The sequence below is a fragment of the Neolamprologus multifasciatus genome, chromosome 14 (assembly GCF_963576455.1).
Source record: "Neolamprologus multifasciatus chromosome 14, fNeoMul1.2, whole genome shotgun sequence".
Classification (NCBI taxonomy): Eukaryota; Metazoa; Chordata; class Actinopteri; order Cichliformes; family Cichlidae; genus Neolamprologus; species Neolamprologus multifasciatus.
The window spans coordinates 31,909,707-31,927,461 of record NC_140452.1 but is presented as its reverse complement, the minus strand read 5'-3'; the positions used below and the strand labels follow the sequence as shown (position 1 = coordinate 31,927,461).

Genomic DNA, 17,755 nt, shown 5'->3' with positions numbered 1-17,755 from the left:
GTTGCATCACTGCCATGTCGCCATCTGGCGTCTTGATAAAATGTGCTGAGGTGTCTCATCTGTGTCGAGCTTTCACACCTGAAGGGAAGCCCATACCGCTGGAACTAAAATACTGTCACGGCTTACGATGGTCTGGTTAGCCACCACCATCTGTCTCTTTTATATAGAGTGCTTAACAAATTTATTAGATCACCACCCAATTTAAGGTTTATGCCACAGTTGCCTAAATTTACGGGATTGGTAATGACCAAAATCATTTTTATGTTTCTTTAATGGTTAATTAGTGTTATCCACGAATGTTTAAATTCACTGTTGTACAGAAAAGCAGAAAAAAGAGTAAAGGAGGTTACACAATTATACTTATTTACTTGCATTTCTGAGCTTCATTAATTTGGGACCAGCATGTCGGCTCAAATTTTGAGTATAAAAACGTGAATTTGGATTCTTATTTGTCTAATAAATAACAATATAACCTTTGATTTTAATAAAATGTGTCTTTTTTTGTTTTTATGAAAGGTGGTCTGTTAAGCACTTTTCCCCAATTCTTCGACTGCCACATCCATGATGCCACACTATCAGCTTTGATCAGAATATAGGATAAGGTTGATGCTTTTTTCTTTCCTGTAATCTACACTAAACAAAAATATAAACGCAACACGTTTGCTTTTGCTCCCATTTTCCATGAGCTGAACTTAAAGATCTGAAACATTTTCTACATACACAAAGGATCTATTACTATCAAATATTGTTCACAAATCTGTCTAAATCTGTGTCGGTGAGAACTTCTCCTTTGCCGAGATAATCCATCCCACCTCACAGGTGTGGCATGTCAAGGTGCTGATTAGACAGCATGAATATCTCACAGGTGCCTTAGACCAGCGGTCCCCAACCCCCGGGCCTCGGACCAGTACCGGTCCGTGAGTTGTTGAGGCTCAGGTGTGAAATGTATAGTTTTCAGGGTTTTTATCGGTTTTCAGCATTATTTTGTTATCGTTTTTATCGTTTACTGGTTTTCCTTGGTCTTTTCACGTGTGTTATGAATAAATTTCTTTTTTTCGGTACCAGTACTAGTTTTATTTTGTTGTATTTATCTGCGACACCTTAAAGGCCGGTCCATGAAAATATTGTTGGGCATAAACCGGTCCGTGGCGCAAAAAAGGTTGGGGACCACTGCCTTAGACTGCCCACAATAAAAGGCCAACCTGAAATATGCAGTTTAATCACACAGCACAATGCTACACATGTCGCAAAACCAGTCAGTATCTGGTGTGGCCACCCTTTGCCTTACGCAGTGCAACACATCTGCATTGCATACAGCTGATCAGGTTGTTGATTGTGGGCTGTGGAATGTTGGTCCACTTCTCTTCAATACTTGTGCAAAGTTGCTCAATATTGGCAGGAACTGGAACGTGCTGTCATATACGGCAAGCCGAGCATCCCAAACATGCTCAATGGGTACCATGTCTTATGAATATGCTGGCCATGCAAGAACTGGGATGTTTTCAGCTTCCGGGAATTGTGTACAGATTCTTGCAATATGAGGCCGTGCGTTATCATGCTGTAACATGAGGTTATGGTCATGGATAAATGGCACAACAATGGTCCTCAGGATCTCAACATGGTATCTCTGTGCATTTAAAATGCCAACAATAAAATGCACTCGTGTTCATTGTCCATAACCCCACTGCCACCATGGGCCACTCAATCCACAACGTTGACGTCGGCAAACCACACGACGCGACACAAGCTGTCTGCCATCTGCCCTGAACAGTAAAAACATCTGTCAAAGTGCCAGACACCATCGAATGTGAGCATTTGCCCACTCAAGTTGGTTACGACAACAAACTGCAGTCAGGTCCAGACCCCGAGTAGGATGCCGAGCATGCAGATGAGCCTCCCTGACACGGTTTCTGACAGTCTTTGCAGAAATTCTTTGGTTATGCAAACCGATTGTTGCTGCAGCTGTCCGGGCGGCTGGTCTCCACCTGGTCGACCATCCTGGAGGTGAACATGCTGATGTGGAGATCCTGGGCTGGTGTGGTTACATGTGGTCTGCGTTTGTGAGGCCGGTTGGATGTACAGCCAAATTCTCTAAAATGCCTTTGAAGACAGCTTATGGCAGAAAAATGAACATTAATTTCACAGGCAACAGTTCTGGTAGACATTCCTGCAGTCAGCATGACAACTGCACGCTCCCTCAAAAGCTGCGACATGTGTAGCATTGTGCTGTGTGATCAAACTGCATATTTCAGGTTGGCCTTTTATTGTGGGCAGTCTAAGGCAGCGGTCCCCAACCATTTTTGCGCCACGGACCGGTTTATGCCCGACAATATTGTCATGGACCGGCCTTTAAGGTGTCGCGGAAAAATACAACAAAATAAAACTAGTACCGGTACTGAAAAAAAGATAATTTATTCATAACACACGTGAAAAGACCCAGAAAAACCGAGTTAACGATAAAAACGATAACAAAATAACGCTGAAAACCGATAGAAACCCTGAAAACCATACATTTCACACCTGAGCCTCAACTCTTGCGGCCCGGTACCAAACGACTCATGGACCGTTACCGGTCCGAGGCCCGGGGGTTGGGGACTGCTGGTCTAAGGCACACCTGTGAGATATTCATGCTGTCTAATCAGCACCTTGACATGCCACACCTGTGACGTGGGATGGATTATCTCGGCAAAGGAGAAGTTCTCACCGAAACAGATTTAGACAGATTTGTGAACAATATTTGATAGTAATGGGTCCTTTGTGTATGTAGAAAATGTTTCAGATCTTTAAGTTCAGCTCATGGAAAATGGGAGCAAAAACAAAAGTGTTGCTTTTATATTTTTGTTCAGTGTATATTTAGCATAATTGAATGAAGCTACTATGAATGCAAGATTAGAAGCACATTTTCCTTAAAATAACGAACTAATCTTAAAGTCAGACTTACCAGACTGACTGAGTTCTTATCAAAACATTATTTCCTTTATACACCAAAAGCACACATCACATCAGCAAATCAGTCTCCAACGCGAGTCGCAACTTTGGACTCCTCTCATGCACAAGGTCACTCCTGGTCAATTATATAGTTATTTCTGCTTGGTCAAGCAATTTGGATTTTAATCTCATGGCTGTTATCTCAAAATCCACTTTATAAAGTATATAGCCAGCCAGCCAGCAGAACACATCTTCCTCGTTTGCCGATGTTCTTCAGTGAACAGGCTTGGATCACCTTACAGGCAATAACAGTGCAGGATTAAGGGAGGACAGGGTAGATAATTCTATTATAATGTGACCACAAGGAAAAAAAAAAAAAAAATAAACAAACTCATGACAAAACGTGTCAGAATGTCAACAGTCAGCTCAATGCCTCTGCCTCTCTCGCCTCCTCCCTTCACCATAACAGACCTCATTACGGAGTGCTTTGGAGATTGTCTTAGACGCCGCTGCTTAAGATGAAAGAACAATTAGTGTCAGAAAGCATCACTCTGTGCAGTCTCTGACACTCCACGAGGGCTGTTATCACATCGGTTTACTGTGAATGGATGTACAACGAAGATCTGGTCCTGTAAACATTGTTGAGGCAAACAAAAGGAGCACGGCATGGGGTGTCGTTCTCACTGTCGTTCTCAAGACTCCCTGTTTGGGAGTCTTCGCGATGACTGGATCGATAAGCATGCTTTTGTTTGCATATGATTTCCCTCCATGTTATTAAGCTTAAAATGATGATCAAAATCAAGTGTGTGCACTCAGGAATGTATGAGGGGAAAACGTCCTTGAAGTGTACTTGCCACACACAATCTGCAGCCCGCCTTCTACTTTCAAACATGGTCACATTTTTGAGGAGCAAGTCAAACCCTCCAAATACAGGACGTGAGGAAGTGTGCTAACACTAACAGGCCCATTAAACATTAACAGTACTTGTATTGATTTGAAAGGGTAACTGTGTAAAAGTTTCTACAGCAGAGTCTCAGGGGAAGCAAGAAGATCAGGAATTCGATGGCTACCGTTGGTTCTGGTGATCATTAGTGCTAATAAACTGGAGACATCACAGCATGCCCTTTCTTGAATTCACATTTCATTTGATAGCCATTTTTGGGGGGATATACTACATTTCAGGCCACTGAAGATAATTTAGACAGTTTATTTAGAGGAATCTTCTTTTTAATCAATTCAATTTCAGCAGTAAAGAATTTACTTGAATTATACAAGAAAAAGAGAAGATGTTTTAAACTCTGTGGATGATCATTTGGCATTCTGTTTGTTGCCTTTCTGTGTTTTGCCATGCTGAGTTTCTCTTCATGCAGGAGAGCAGATGGATCAAAAGGTTTTCCACTGAAAGGCCAGCGCAGACCTGCAGTAGATGTGTAAGTGGAGCATTGTGTGAGAACTCCCTGTGACATACTGTCAAGTCTACCTCCAGATTAAGTCCCAAAGGTCTAGTATGTAAATGATTGCTGGAGGTGCTTTTCTCGTAGTAGCTGTAATTAGGATCATTTCTGACAAAGGTAGCCAACATTTCAACATGTGGTAAATGAGAAAGCTGCTTATGAAGAGTTACTTTAGGTGAAGGCTTTATCTCCTATGTCGTGTCCAGCATAAAACGGCATGGCATTCTGACTTGCCTGTTTTTTTCTGTCATGTTTTGCTTTGCTTTTCCTCAGGGTTTGTGCAAATTCCCTGTTCTTTGCAGTCCTTGTCAGTGCCACGTCTACTGCTGACCTGATGTGTACCAGGGGAAGCCATGTGTTTTCTGTGATACACAAGTTTCAGCATGTGCTGAGACCTAGAGTCTTTCAAGCCCTCTATTACTTGCAGGCAAGTACAAATCTCTGTGGCAATAGCAAGGCCACGATCACTCACTAACTTTCTACATGCGAGCAGGGGCAATCCCCCATCAGCCACACCAGCTGTACTAATAAAAGACTTTAAAATCAACTTTATCCTGGCATATATCAGGATGTCTCAACTGCTTTTTACAGCCTGCATTACTACGAAATATTATTACAAAACAAAACTTTATTGAGGCTGGCAAAATAACTGCAAGCAAAAGGCAAAAGGCAAGACTAACAATAAAATAAACTGGGTGAGCTAAATTAAATAAAAACCTACAACAGGAACATGGACCTGACATGAGAAAACACAAACTCTTGGCCTGCAAACAAAGCAGACAATCTGACAATGACACACTGAAAACAGAGGACTTAAATACACAGGAGGTGATTAGTGGAAGTGGGGACACATGGGGGAACATTATGGTGTTATTTTTGTGCCACTATTCTGAGCGCACGTAAAAAAAGTTTGCAGGTACAAGTGTTGCATTTTGAAGAGAAATTAATTTTCAGCGAAGAAAAGCTGAATTTGAGTGAACAAAATTCATTCCTGCGTGCAAAAAATGTATTTCAGTGTTTGCTATTATCCACACACACAATAGCAGCCCCTCTCGCTCAGTTTTTGTATTTGCGCTCGCTCACAACGTGTTGCTCGCGCTCTCAACATTTCTGCCCGTGCACGCTCAACTCGTTCTCTACACCGTTATATTTGTGCCACAAATCCAGCCAATCACAGACTTGGATGCAAAAATATCTGATTGGCTGTTTTGGTCTCCAATCAGCTCAAAATGACGAAATGCAATATCCCAGAATCCATTTCGTCCAAAACTCAAACGAGGCAGTGGCGGGGAAACACAGAGTGGCGGAGTTGGAAATATTACTCTTTCTGCATCACAAAATAAAGTTTTAAGTTATTTTCATGCGAGAATGGTGCTGTGTAAACTTCTAATATCTGCTCGATACATCAAGACATCACATATTTGCATAAGTGCTCTAACGTTTTCCCTTTGGGTTTTTTCTTTTCTTTTCTTTTCTTTCTTTCTTTTTTGTTTGCTTGTTATGTTTTATGCTTTTCTTGATATCATCATGGCTAAAGCACTTCTGGATGGATGCAAACTGCATTTCGTTTCCCTGTACCTGTGCATGTGCAATGACAATAAAGTTGAATTCTATTCTATTCTATTCTATAATGAATAAAAACTGTTTAAGTAAAAAAAAAAGAAATCAAGAACCAAAATAATGGGTATAATAAACATAAAGACACGATCAGACAGCAAGGTGTATGGCTGTCTGATGTCATATATGTGCATCTTCTTCTTCTCCTGTTCCTTTTAAGGCTCACCACAGTGAATCATCCTCCTCCATCGCACCCTATCTCTTGTATTGCATATCCCTGTCATATCAACTCTATATGCAAGTTAATGTGATATATAAGTCAAATCAGAGAACACTTTAGATGCACTTGAGCAGCTCTATATATACATACTATATATCTTTTACTACTGTGTGTCTCTGTGCGTATTTACCATGTTTACAACTGCAGTGGTTTCATCAAGCTGAAGGAACGCTTCCTGCTTTCATTCCTTTGGAGCCCAATAAAATGTTTTCAGAGAAATGCCCGCTGGCCTGTTAGAAAGCTGTTGATGAACTACCCACAGTGCAACAATGCAGCAAGATGTTTGAGCACATGAGCATAAACTAAATTAAAAGAAGCAGGAATCTTAAATCACTTCTGCCAGCAAGAGTCCTCGGATGGGGTAGATGTTTGCTTAGTTGACATACAATGGAACAATGCATCTCTTTTATAAATGAGGCCATCATATTTCTTTACCTCTGAATCATTACATGCCATTCTATCAAGTTCATCGCTGGCTTTCTAATTTTTTTCCTGTAGTCTCAACAAGAAGCCTTAGGCATCCCTCCGTAATCATCGATACAGTAGTGAAATCACACATGCGACTGCAAATGGAGTAGGCGCCCATCCACAGTGCTGAGTAGGAAGGGCTGACATTGACGTCTGCAGCTGTCTCAGATTTCATTTGATGTGTTGATAGCCAATAGCAACAGCAGCACATTCTTTCTGCTGATACAGTAGTGTCTGTATACCAAAACAAAAGCAACACTGTTTCTGCATCTAGCAGAAGAAATTAGGCGGCGGCGTCTTTCAAGTATACAACACTGAGCAAAATAATAGCTTCTTTCACAGCCCGGGGAATGTGTTTTGTAAAGACTCAACTGAGTGGATGTCGTCCAGTAGAACAAAGATGGACATTGATAAAGCCATTGTCCCTGCTTCCTGTGATCTGGAGAAAAGAAACGCTCTACTGTGTAGCCCAGTGAGAAAAAACTATTGTTCTGTGTCTTTGTATTTAGTGCATTGTGAATAGGTTTGTTTGTATGTTTATCTACAATTGAGACAAAAAGGAGAAGAAATAATTACATGCATGCTTAAAAGAAACCGATAACTCCTTATTCCTGTCCAAAATCTCCTGTTGAATCAATTCCCTCACAGTCTCCTTACTTTATTAGTGCTGGACTGATTTATAACCACTCGAATGACTAGGAGAATAATGCTGCCGTGATAACTGTAACTGTAAAACCCAGTAAAGCCTTTGACTTAGATTATGTTATTACAGTGTTCATGTGCAACCTTGAAAAACTTGACTTTGACTTCCATTTTTTCCACTTCCTTTTTACAGTTTCCAGCACTAAAATGAAAGGAAAGAAGCTCTTATTAATATTTTTTTTTGAATATTATTACTTTTGATGAAACATTTATCCCGATGACAGCCTTGTGCCTAAAATTACAAAAGTTCCTACCTTGAGGGATGACGGCATCTTGTTAACCTTCGGTGAACATTTTAATCACAACACAAACGGAGCCGTGAGCTCAAAGTGAATAAACAAGGATGTTAGGACATAACAGTTTGATAACTGTGATATTCTGTTTGATCATATTATTTGGGACTAGGCTGATTAAAGGCTTATCTGTTTTTCCACATTATGTTTGGAGTCAAAATTATCATGGGGTTTACTGATGATCTCTTTTAAGAATATGCTATAAACTGCAAAGCTAATCAAATTCTAACCTGAAGTCAACTTCCAACTTGTATGCTCATTATAGTCAATTCACAATTTGCATCGTTTAGTTTAAGAGTGAAGAAAGCCTTTCAGTTCTCTGTTTTTGTGCATCGGTTTCTACTTCAAACAGAGGCATTCTTTGTGTCTTTTGGGCCTCTTAGCTCTGGCCCCTCTTCAACACACACCCAGCGAATGAGCCACTGCTATTCCTTCCTAGCCTTACGCAGGGAGGACATTGCACTTCTTGCATATTAATTGGCTCATTCATCCTGCAACGAAGCTCCCACAGTAAAGCCAACAATTAGTCCCTTCCTTTCCCTGCTCCTCCCCCTCGCCTTCCCGGAGGAGAGGAACCCTAGCCTGGTTCGAGCAACCTATAATAAGCCGGCCACTAATTATGGAGCAGAATCCCTGTGCTGACAGCAGAGGCTAAAGACTGAAAGCGTTGGGTGTGTGGAGTTAGAGAGATTATTTTCAAGGTTGGCACTGATAGGCAGCAATTTCATCTTTGCACTCCTGCCATCTAAACTGCTTGCTTCTTAAGTTATTCACTCAAATATTGAGAATGACACTCGAGGTTGAGAATGGAGCTATCATTCAGCAGTAATATAATAGAGGGGACTTGGCTGGGGACTGTAGATTGAGGCATCAGTTGGGTGACTGCTTTGAGAGGTAGAGGAGATTATTGTTGTTTTTCTTGGTTAGGAGCCATCTTCCTCTCAGCAGCAAGTGGAGGTAAGAACAGAGAACCAATGATACAGCTGCAATAAATTTGATTTAACACATACCCAGATTTTCCCTCGGTGATATGACCTTTTATTTCACAGCTGGGACAAGAGACTTTAATGACTTGGGTAGAGGCCAGCATGGCACTAAGATGGGCAGGCAGTACTTTGTGGCACCACTTAGCCTCCGTCAGTAATGGCTTAAACACCTCCTTCCCTCTGCTCCATCACAGTGGTACGGCTGTGCCATCCCTCATGCTGTCCGTTTCTGTCTCAGCTTCTCTCTCTCACACAGAAAACACAAACACACAACAGACCGAGGGTCCACAGACTGAAAAGGTTGATGCAGAGAGGAGGAGAATAGGGCGAAAGGGTAAGTGGAGAGAAAATAGAGAGGTACATTTATAGAGAGGGAGGACATTGAGGGTGCCATCGAAGAAGTTGAAAGTCTTGTGAAAAGAGGCAAAGACTGAAAAGGAACTCATGGCCCCACGTGAGCTTGACTCGCCGTACCGTTCCACTGAGGAAGGAGACAAACAACTATTCCTGTCCTAGGGAATGCCTTGGCCAAATGGCACGAGGCGGATTGAAACTTTGACCCATCATAACAGCTCAGGGATAATGCCTGCGCCAGTGAAAACATCCCTGTCAAATGTTCACTAGCAAAAATAATTAAGAAAAAAGTTGTGCCTTTAATGACTGAGTCCTTCCGCTTTCTTATCTCCACCAGCAGCTGGTCTGGACTAGGTTTCGCTCATGTGTCCATGCTGTTCACAGGCAGCGCCATTTTTACGTTACTTTGTGTAATATTCACACTGGCATAAAAGGCTTCCTAAATATTAGGCAGTAAAATAAGCATCCACTGGGCTCATATTGTGAAAAGACTCCAGTCAGCTTAGAAGAGGGTAAGATCTGTCATTTTGAAGGACAAGCTCCAGCCACACACTGCTGTCTCTCAACATTTGCTCTGAGAACATTCACTGTTCATAACTTTTTCCTTTATCCTTTTTTTTAATGCAACTAGACTCCTAAAATTTATTCTGCCTTTCTCTTCCTCTACTTCTTTATCTGTATGTAATCAAAAACTAAGTCACATGACTGCACTTCTCAGGCAAAGTCAACAGTGAGTCAAAAGCAGCAATGGTGAAAAAGCTAAATAAATCAAAGAAGCACTGGAACCTGGCAACCTGGCTGGGAGTGCGTACAAAGAAAAGAACTTTGATGGACTTGATGTTTAACTTTATGTGTGCTATGATTGTATTACGGTTGCTAAAATCCTCTTTTACAAACCTTCATCTCTGCTCTGTATTTGGTTATCAGATATAATGCCAGTTGTGTGCTGGTGACAGAGATATAATTCCAATTAGTTAATTAGGTCAGCGTATGAAATGACCCCAATGCACCAGCCAGCTAGCCAGATTTTGGTCTACTTCAGCTAATAATAGAACTGTCTAATCAATAATAGCCTCACTGAGTGTTACTGAGCTCCTCACACAGATACATACGCAAACACGCACATACACAAAATATCTCTCTTCCTCATTGTCCTAATTCAGAAGCCTGCAGGTCAGCAATTTGCCTCTCATCATAGATGCCTGGTATAATATCCAGAAACCCCTGTTTTAGCCATAATAACAAAGTGAACAGTCAATATGGTGCCTTACACGTGCAACTGGGATCAGAGCTGGTACTTCACTTCAAACATTTCCAATCTCTCCCATATTAGCTAACAGTAAACAGCCACACACACACACACACACACACACACACACTGGGGGAAGTCAGTTTTCTGGTATTCTTGTCCTTAATGGGCCTGGGAGAAAATCAGGAGAGACGGCATAAAGCACATCAGCGCAGGCCAGGAAACAAGTCCAGGAATCTGCCACTTTAATGCCTTGCCAATGAAGTCTCATCTCATCTTTATTACCTGTCATAAGGCTCCAGTGTTCATGCATGTGTTCGGTTTAATTAAACCTAATCCACATGGAAAGAAAATAACAACAACCAGGTACGCTGACTGCGTTATTTTTTCAACCCTCTCCGGGTTTGCATGCTCAACAAGGGCACTGCAGTAATTAATTGGAGCCTGGAGGTTGGAAGGTCCAAGCCTATCGCGTCAGGTCAATACGGCGGCAAGGGCCATGGCTGTCCTGTAATAAGCTGACATAGTTAGGGCCGTAATTGGCTGGCGCAGTCGAGCGACAAGGGCAGGCAGGATGGAAGCGCTGACCGTGGAAAATTAGAGAGGATGGTTTAAGATTGATCACTGAAAACCTCTCCACCAGGCTCCTCCGCTCATAATAACCCACAAGGATTATAGAGCGGCAGGCAGACTAATCTGAGAAAAAGGAGTATAATTGCAGAGGCCATATCTCAGAGAGTGTTAGCTTTTTAAGCCTAGTCATCCTTTTGTGAAAGATGATGCCTTGTTAAAAAAAATTAAAAAAGCAGTAGACAAAGAACAAAGAAAAGTTCATCTTGCAGAACTGCTAATTTATCCCTTTGTCCAACAGTCCCTTGGATACTTATACGCTAACTGGATGTCTCTACGGGTATTGTCCTTGATAGGAGAGTGCTCAGTGAATATAGCTTCAATCATTCTCGGGCTCAACGAGGCAGGTAAAAAAGATGTCAGGAGCCATGGTGACTGCGGTAAATGAAGACATAAAGCTGAGCGTGCTCCCCCACAGGACTCTGCCGGGATGACAGTATTGACAGTCACGACTGTTTGCTGTTTAGCCTAATTGCAATACTGATTTCCATATAAACAAGCCACAAATTGTTACTGATGGTGTGTTAAGTCAGAGCACACAACGGAAGGCACATGGACTAGCAGTGAAATCCAGATTGCTCTCAATGAGCTAAGGGGATGTGGAAAAGTCTTCATTAGAGAGAAAGGGAGATGAGGATGGTTGAATGGTGGTTGGGGGAGTGACTGCAGGATGCGCAAATTTCAGAAGGAAGGGTAGATGGAACCTAACACTAATCTATGTCGTGTTTTTCTTGCTTCCCAAAGCTAGCAATGGTTGGCTGTGCCATGCTTGAACACGTGCGCACAGCTGATGTGGAACTCAATTAATCTGAAGAGCTGCCAAAACACATATATTCATTTTGCTTTCTCACCAACGTGACAAATGAAATGCTCCGAAGAGCCAAGAATATGCCCTTCAAATACAAGTAATTAGCAGTTTTTCCTGGCTGAAAAGATCTGAAACAATACACTATATGCAAAAGTTAGAAACACACACTGCTATAATACATACTTGCATTTTAAGGACCATTTCCCATAACCACCTGCAGTCACACATCATCATGAGGACAGATGACATTCATGCCAAGGCACTGGTTGACATATAAAATTCATGATCTGAAGAGATATAAAGATATGTCAGGTTGGGTATCAGATGCCACCTCTCTGAGGACAGCTCAGGCCCTCCAAGGTTTGGAGGCCTATCTCCCCCCACCACTTCCCCTGCCGGGGGCGGACTCCCTCAGACATCGGTGCGTTGGTGGTTCTTTGTGTCCGGGGGTGGGCGTCCGGGTACACACCGGCTCACTCCTTGGCGGCTGCTTATCGGGGCCTGGAGCCTGGGGCTCGCTTGGGCCACCTCGGAGGTGGGGTGCCCCCGGCCTCTCGGCCTGGGGCTCGGTCACTCAGGCACAGCTGGCTGCCGGCGGAGCTCACGGGCACGTCACTGCAGCCCCCCCTGGCTTCTGCTCCGTGGCTGCTGGGTGACCCCTCATCTGGGACTCTCCTCAGCTCTTTCTGGGACAGTGGCGCGGCTGCCCCTCTGTTGGTCTTCCTTGGTCTCTTGTGTTCTGGGGGCCTCTGGATGTCTGGAGTTTTGATCTCCTCCATACCTGCTTCATGCCCTGGAGGACGGGGCAGTGGCCCCCCACACCCTCTAGCAGATCATTACATGAGGGAACCTTTTAAGAAAACAAGCGCGTCCATGCTCACAGGTGTACACACGGGTGATCACACACACAAACTACACCCTTTTTGGCTCCTACCTCAATGCACACTGTGCTGTCGATCTTACGTGCTGCACAATAATGTTTAATATTTAGTAGTTACTGTCATATTCCCATATATCATTGTGATGTGGTTTATTGTATTACTCTCGTTTTCTTCTGCTTGTTTTCTTTTTTCTTTCTCAACAGGTGATCCAGGTGATCGATATATGTATTTATTTTTTTATTTATTTATTTTTTTCTCTTCTGCTTATTCTGTTGGTTTTTGTTTTTTGCCCTTCTCCCCCGTCCCTCTTCTCAACTGTCTTTCTTTCCCTCTTTCTTTCTCCCTTTTCTTTCCCCCAGTCAAATCTGTCCCGTATTCAGCAAGTGAAAATAAAATAAAGAATAAAAGGTGAATCAAATGGACCATTACGGCAAAGCTGGGATGGTCAATTTGGTAAAGAAAAACCGTTGGGCATCTTTCTTCGCCTTTAGACAATAATTCTGATGGCAAAAGAGCCAAACGGGACAGGCAAAAAAAAAAAAAAAAAAAAAAAAAAAAAAAAAAAAAAGAGATATAAAGACTTTGCGACATACACCTTGACAAATAGTTGGAACTCCTGGTATACTGGGTGCAGCATATATTTTCCAAGACTGTGACAAATATAGATAGAGATATAGAGATCCAGATATACTGCTGCAAAGGTTACCAGTACGGCAGCGCGAATCCTCCAACACTTTGTTTTTCCACTAATAGCTCTATTTTTCTCTTGCCATATATCAAATTAATTTAGTGCCTGATATGCAGTCCCGAGCTATTCTGATTTAAATAACTAATGAACCGTTTCTTGCTGCCAAGCAGGAGCATCTGCTCTAAAAGACGCAGAGTCAATTTTCATAAATTTGAAACACCCTCTAGGGAATCAGAGAGAGTCAGAGACGAACTAGAAGGAATGTGGGGGATTGGTACAAACAAGGTTAATCTTTACATGAATGCATAGCTTTATACAGATGTTGTGCCATAGTATAACCCAACACTAAGTATAGGCCAATTGTTTTGCATGTGATAAGTTTTGGTGCATTTTTTCATTTGTCTGCACTATGTACTTAAAACATGGTGTGTTAAATCCAACACACTACGCAAGTACCAGAAATGAGTTTCACAACATTTGACCACAGTTGTTGTGCAAGCAGACATATTTTCAGAATATCTGTATTAAATGGGACTCTCTGCAGGCTAGCATAAACCCCGTCAGTGTTGCTGGTACATATTCTTCGGCTAATGGTGGAAAACGGGTTAATGGTCCTATCTTTTTTTGCTACTTACCCAATGCTGCAACCACTGAGGATGTACAGCATTCTGCACTCTTTTTTTAGGATTATGAGTACTCATAGTGCACATTTCATAGCCATACACTCGTCAGTGTTAATGCACTTATACATTCAAAGGAGTGAGTCGTGCATATGTACTGTATCCTGTGCTATTTTGAGGCATTAGTCTAAATCATGCAACTGCACACGTGATTATAATGATGGAAACATCAGGGATTACTCCTACATATCTCCTATTTGTTGTCTGCAACATGACATATAGCCTGGAGTTGATAAGAATGACACACACACACACACACACACATATATATATATATATATATATATATATATGTATGTGTGTGAGTGTGTGTGTCTTTGTCATGTCTTCATTCATCAAGTCATATTTTGGTAAAAAAAACAAAAAAAACAACAAAAAAACAACAAAATGCCAGCTTATAAGAAAAAAACAATAACACATTTTTTCTAATTTCCTGAAAATTAAAGCAATTCCAGATGCAGGTATGTTTGTACTGGCATGCCACTGATCACTGAATAGCAGAAAATTGGATAAAAAATTAGCCACCAAGTGGTGCAAAGCCACGTGAAGCTACATTAATTCAGGGCGACAAGGCAAACATATAAATATATCGCACATCCTGGAATACGGAAGATAAATTAAGTTATTAGTTTAGCTGTTCTCTCTTTGGATGCCTGTGTTGAAGGTTACATTGATGTTGCAATTATCATCTTTGCTTTTTCACGCACTGCCAATCACTACTGTTGCTCCCAAATCAAACCAGCTTCTTTGCCTTTGCAGTGCCTGTAAGACAATTGTCAGCGGATGAATGTCGACACAAAACATTTTTAGAACTGCTCACATTAAAAATTTACAGCATTACAGACATCGCAGTGAACGATGAAATTAATTCCAACAATCTTTTTCTTTTGCTCATTTGTTGTTGTTGTTTTTTTAAATAAATCTTAAGTTGACTTGTATTAATTAGACATGAGCAATTAATTAAAGACATGTTTGCAAGATAATACTTTTTAAAGACATATTACCTGCCAAAAAGCTTTAGAAAAGTCTTTGCCAGCAGTTTTAAAGAGTGAGTCAGCAGATAGATGGCAAATACATCACATCCAGTCACTGAAAAACTAAACTGTATATGATGTTTCTTTAATGACCCCTATTTGTAGACTTACATATAAAGTCAACAGTTCATTTTCACTGTCTCATTCATAGCTTGCAACAAAATTGTTGGCTTATCGCTGGGAAAATACTAGGGTTGAAGACGAGTTACACCGATATACCATATAAAACAACATTAACTGCAATTTTCTTCGTTACCAGGGTGACATATTCTTCAGTGCGCAAATTGCACGCATTAAAAGTCATTTAATTTTAAAATGTGAGCAGATCAGAAAAAGGATGGCTGAAAGTGTTCCTCATCTAAACCTGATCTGCACTTAACTAACACACTGTTGCAATCCTTGGTTTGAATCCTTATTCCCCTGCTGACTATTTTAAACTGCTGGCCAGATGTGCAAACAAGGCAGACAAATAAACTGCTACCTTGAAAAATGCATGTTCCACAGTTATACTAACAGAGCAGTATAACTGTGGCCTGAGGTTAGACATTTTTACACAACTCCACAATCTGCTGCACGCACGGTGCATTAGCGAAAAGCACATCATTACAGGAGCGCATGTTATGAAGCAATAAAATGTGGATCAATAACTTCACATTTCCCCCTATACACAAGAAAAATACAAGGGCATGCAGCACAGAGGACAGAAAGCATGGATGCCAAACAAACTGCTGGCTTTACTAGTGGGCACACAACTGGTTGCAAAGTAAAGAGACTTTAAATGTGTTAACTCTGGATTTTTGTTTTATTTTTTTTATTTATTTATTTTTTCCGCCTGTCCCATTTGGTTCTTTAGCCGTCAGAATTGTTGTCTGAAGACCAACAAGGATACCCAATGGATTTATTTTGCCAAATGGATCATCATGGCATTGCCGTATTGGTCCATTTGATCGACCTTTGTTTTTATTATTTATTTTATTTTCAGTAGTTACAGACGGGACAGACATGAGTGAGGGATAGGAAAGGGAGAAAGAAAGAGGAAGGAAAAGAAAAACAGAAGGGGAGAGGGACAGTGAGAAAGGGGGGAAGAAAAAATATCTCCGGGATCACCTGTTGAGAGAAAAAGAATAGAAAACAAGCAAAAAAAAACAAAACAAAGCAACATACTATACACAACACCATCGCATTAATCTAGCTAAGTGTAAACAGCAGCAAATACTAAATATTGAATGTTGTTGTGCAGCACAGACAGCGCACAATGTGCTTTGAAGTAGCAGCCAAGAAAGGTGTGATTTAAGTCTACGAACAGTGAACACCCATGTGCACACCTGTGTGGATCGGCGCGCTTGTATTCAAATGGTTTCCCCATGTAATGGTCTGCTAGAGGATGTAGAGAGCCATAGCCCTGTCCCCCAGGGCATGAAGCAGGCATGGAGGAGATCCAGGCCCCAGACATCCAGAGGCCCCAGAGTGCAAGAGCCCAAGGAGGACCACCGGAGGGGCATCCGTGCCACCTTCATGGGAAGGGCTGAGGATCCCCAGACGAGGGGTCACCCAGTAGCCACCGGGCAGAAGCTAGAGGGGGCTGCACCGGCGTGCCCGCCGGCTCCGCCGGCAGCCAGCTGTGCCAGAGTGAACCAAGCCGCAGGCACAGAGGCAGGAGGCCCGAGGGCCCCCCGCGCCCCGGAAGAGGCCTGACCGAGCAGCAGGCGCCAGGCCCCGCCAAGTAGCCACCGGGAGTGAGCTGGCACATGACCATGGATTTTTGTTTTAAACACACAAAGCCCCATTTATGGCTCGCTGTTGTGACAGGTTCAGCAGAACCTTTCAGTTCTGACAGCGAAAAGAGTGGATATGAAATCAGACAGCGTGGCAGAAATGATAAGGAAAGCAAAAAAAAAAACACACACACCATCCTCTCTCTGTAATCACAAACTCTGATACTTCTAACGTCTGTCCAGCCGCCTAAGTCAGTGTCAGAACATCTTAAGACTTTATCATAACTTGACCCTGATACTTGGATTCAGTGTATTTCTATACAACTTTCACACTGGGAAATGCCACATTTCTTTTTTCAAAGTTGAACAGTTAAGCCTAAAAGCCAATGAGGGATGTGTATATGTGATTGTGTATGTGCGAGAATGTACCCAATCAGCTGAATGAAGCCAAGATATTGAAATGACACCATTAGATGTGTCGCAAACCAATTTATCTTCCATCTCCCGCAAGTCGTTTCATTACGGCAGTCACCCTCAGAGTTCGCACACACTTCACGAACCACTCACGTCTCCATTGGTTAGATGTGTTGCATCTTGAGTAGTGAATCATTTTCTTAGGACACCGAACAAAATAAATATATCAAACGCAGAGTAGTCGGAGAAGCCCCTAAAAATAAGAAGGAGAATGTGCTTACTGCATATAAAGGTGAATTTATGTCTTCAGAAGCATAATGAGGATAAAATCAGTAACTGAAGTAGCTGCAAGCCTGTTTGCAAGACTAATACAAGGCCAGTGTGACACATGCTTCACATACTAAGCAGATATTTAAGTTAAGAATATTTAACAACCAGATTTTTTTTGCAAAGGTATCATTACTTAGCTTATAAGAACAACTTGGCAGCATTTTCTTGAACTCCTCTGTTCATTTTTCTTCACAGTAATTATGAAAGTGACAATTATACATTGTTCGACGCTGCCAATTACAGCTTTGCTGAACTGAGTGAAATAAAGAAGGACATGAAGCTAAAAACTTCTTCCAGAATGATG

The 17,755-nt window shown here is 41.8% G+C and overlaps 1 protein-coding gene and 1 pseudogene across 2 annotated transcripts in view; one reads left to right on the top strand and one right to left on the bottom strand.

Moving 5' to 3' along the window:
* lsamp (limbic system associated membrane protein) overlaps nt 1–17,755 on the bottom strand; it is a 223,465-nt gene that overhangs the window by 172,625 nt on the left and 33,085 nt on the right. The gene's annotated exons all lie outside the window — the stretch shown is intronic.
* Nucleotides 322–2,008, top strand: LOC146504388 (uncharacterized; annotated as a pseudogene).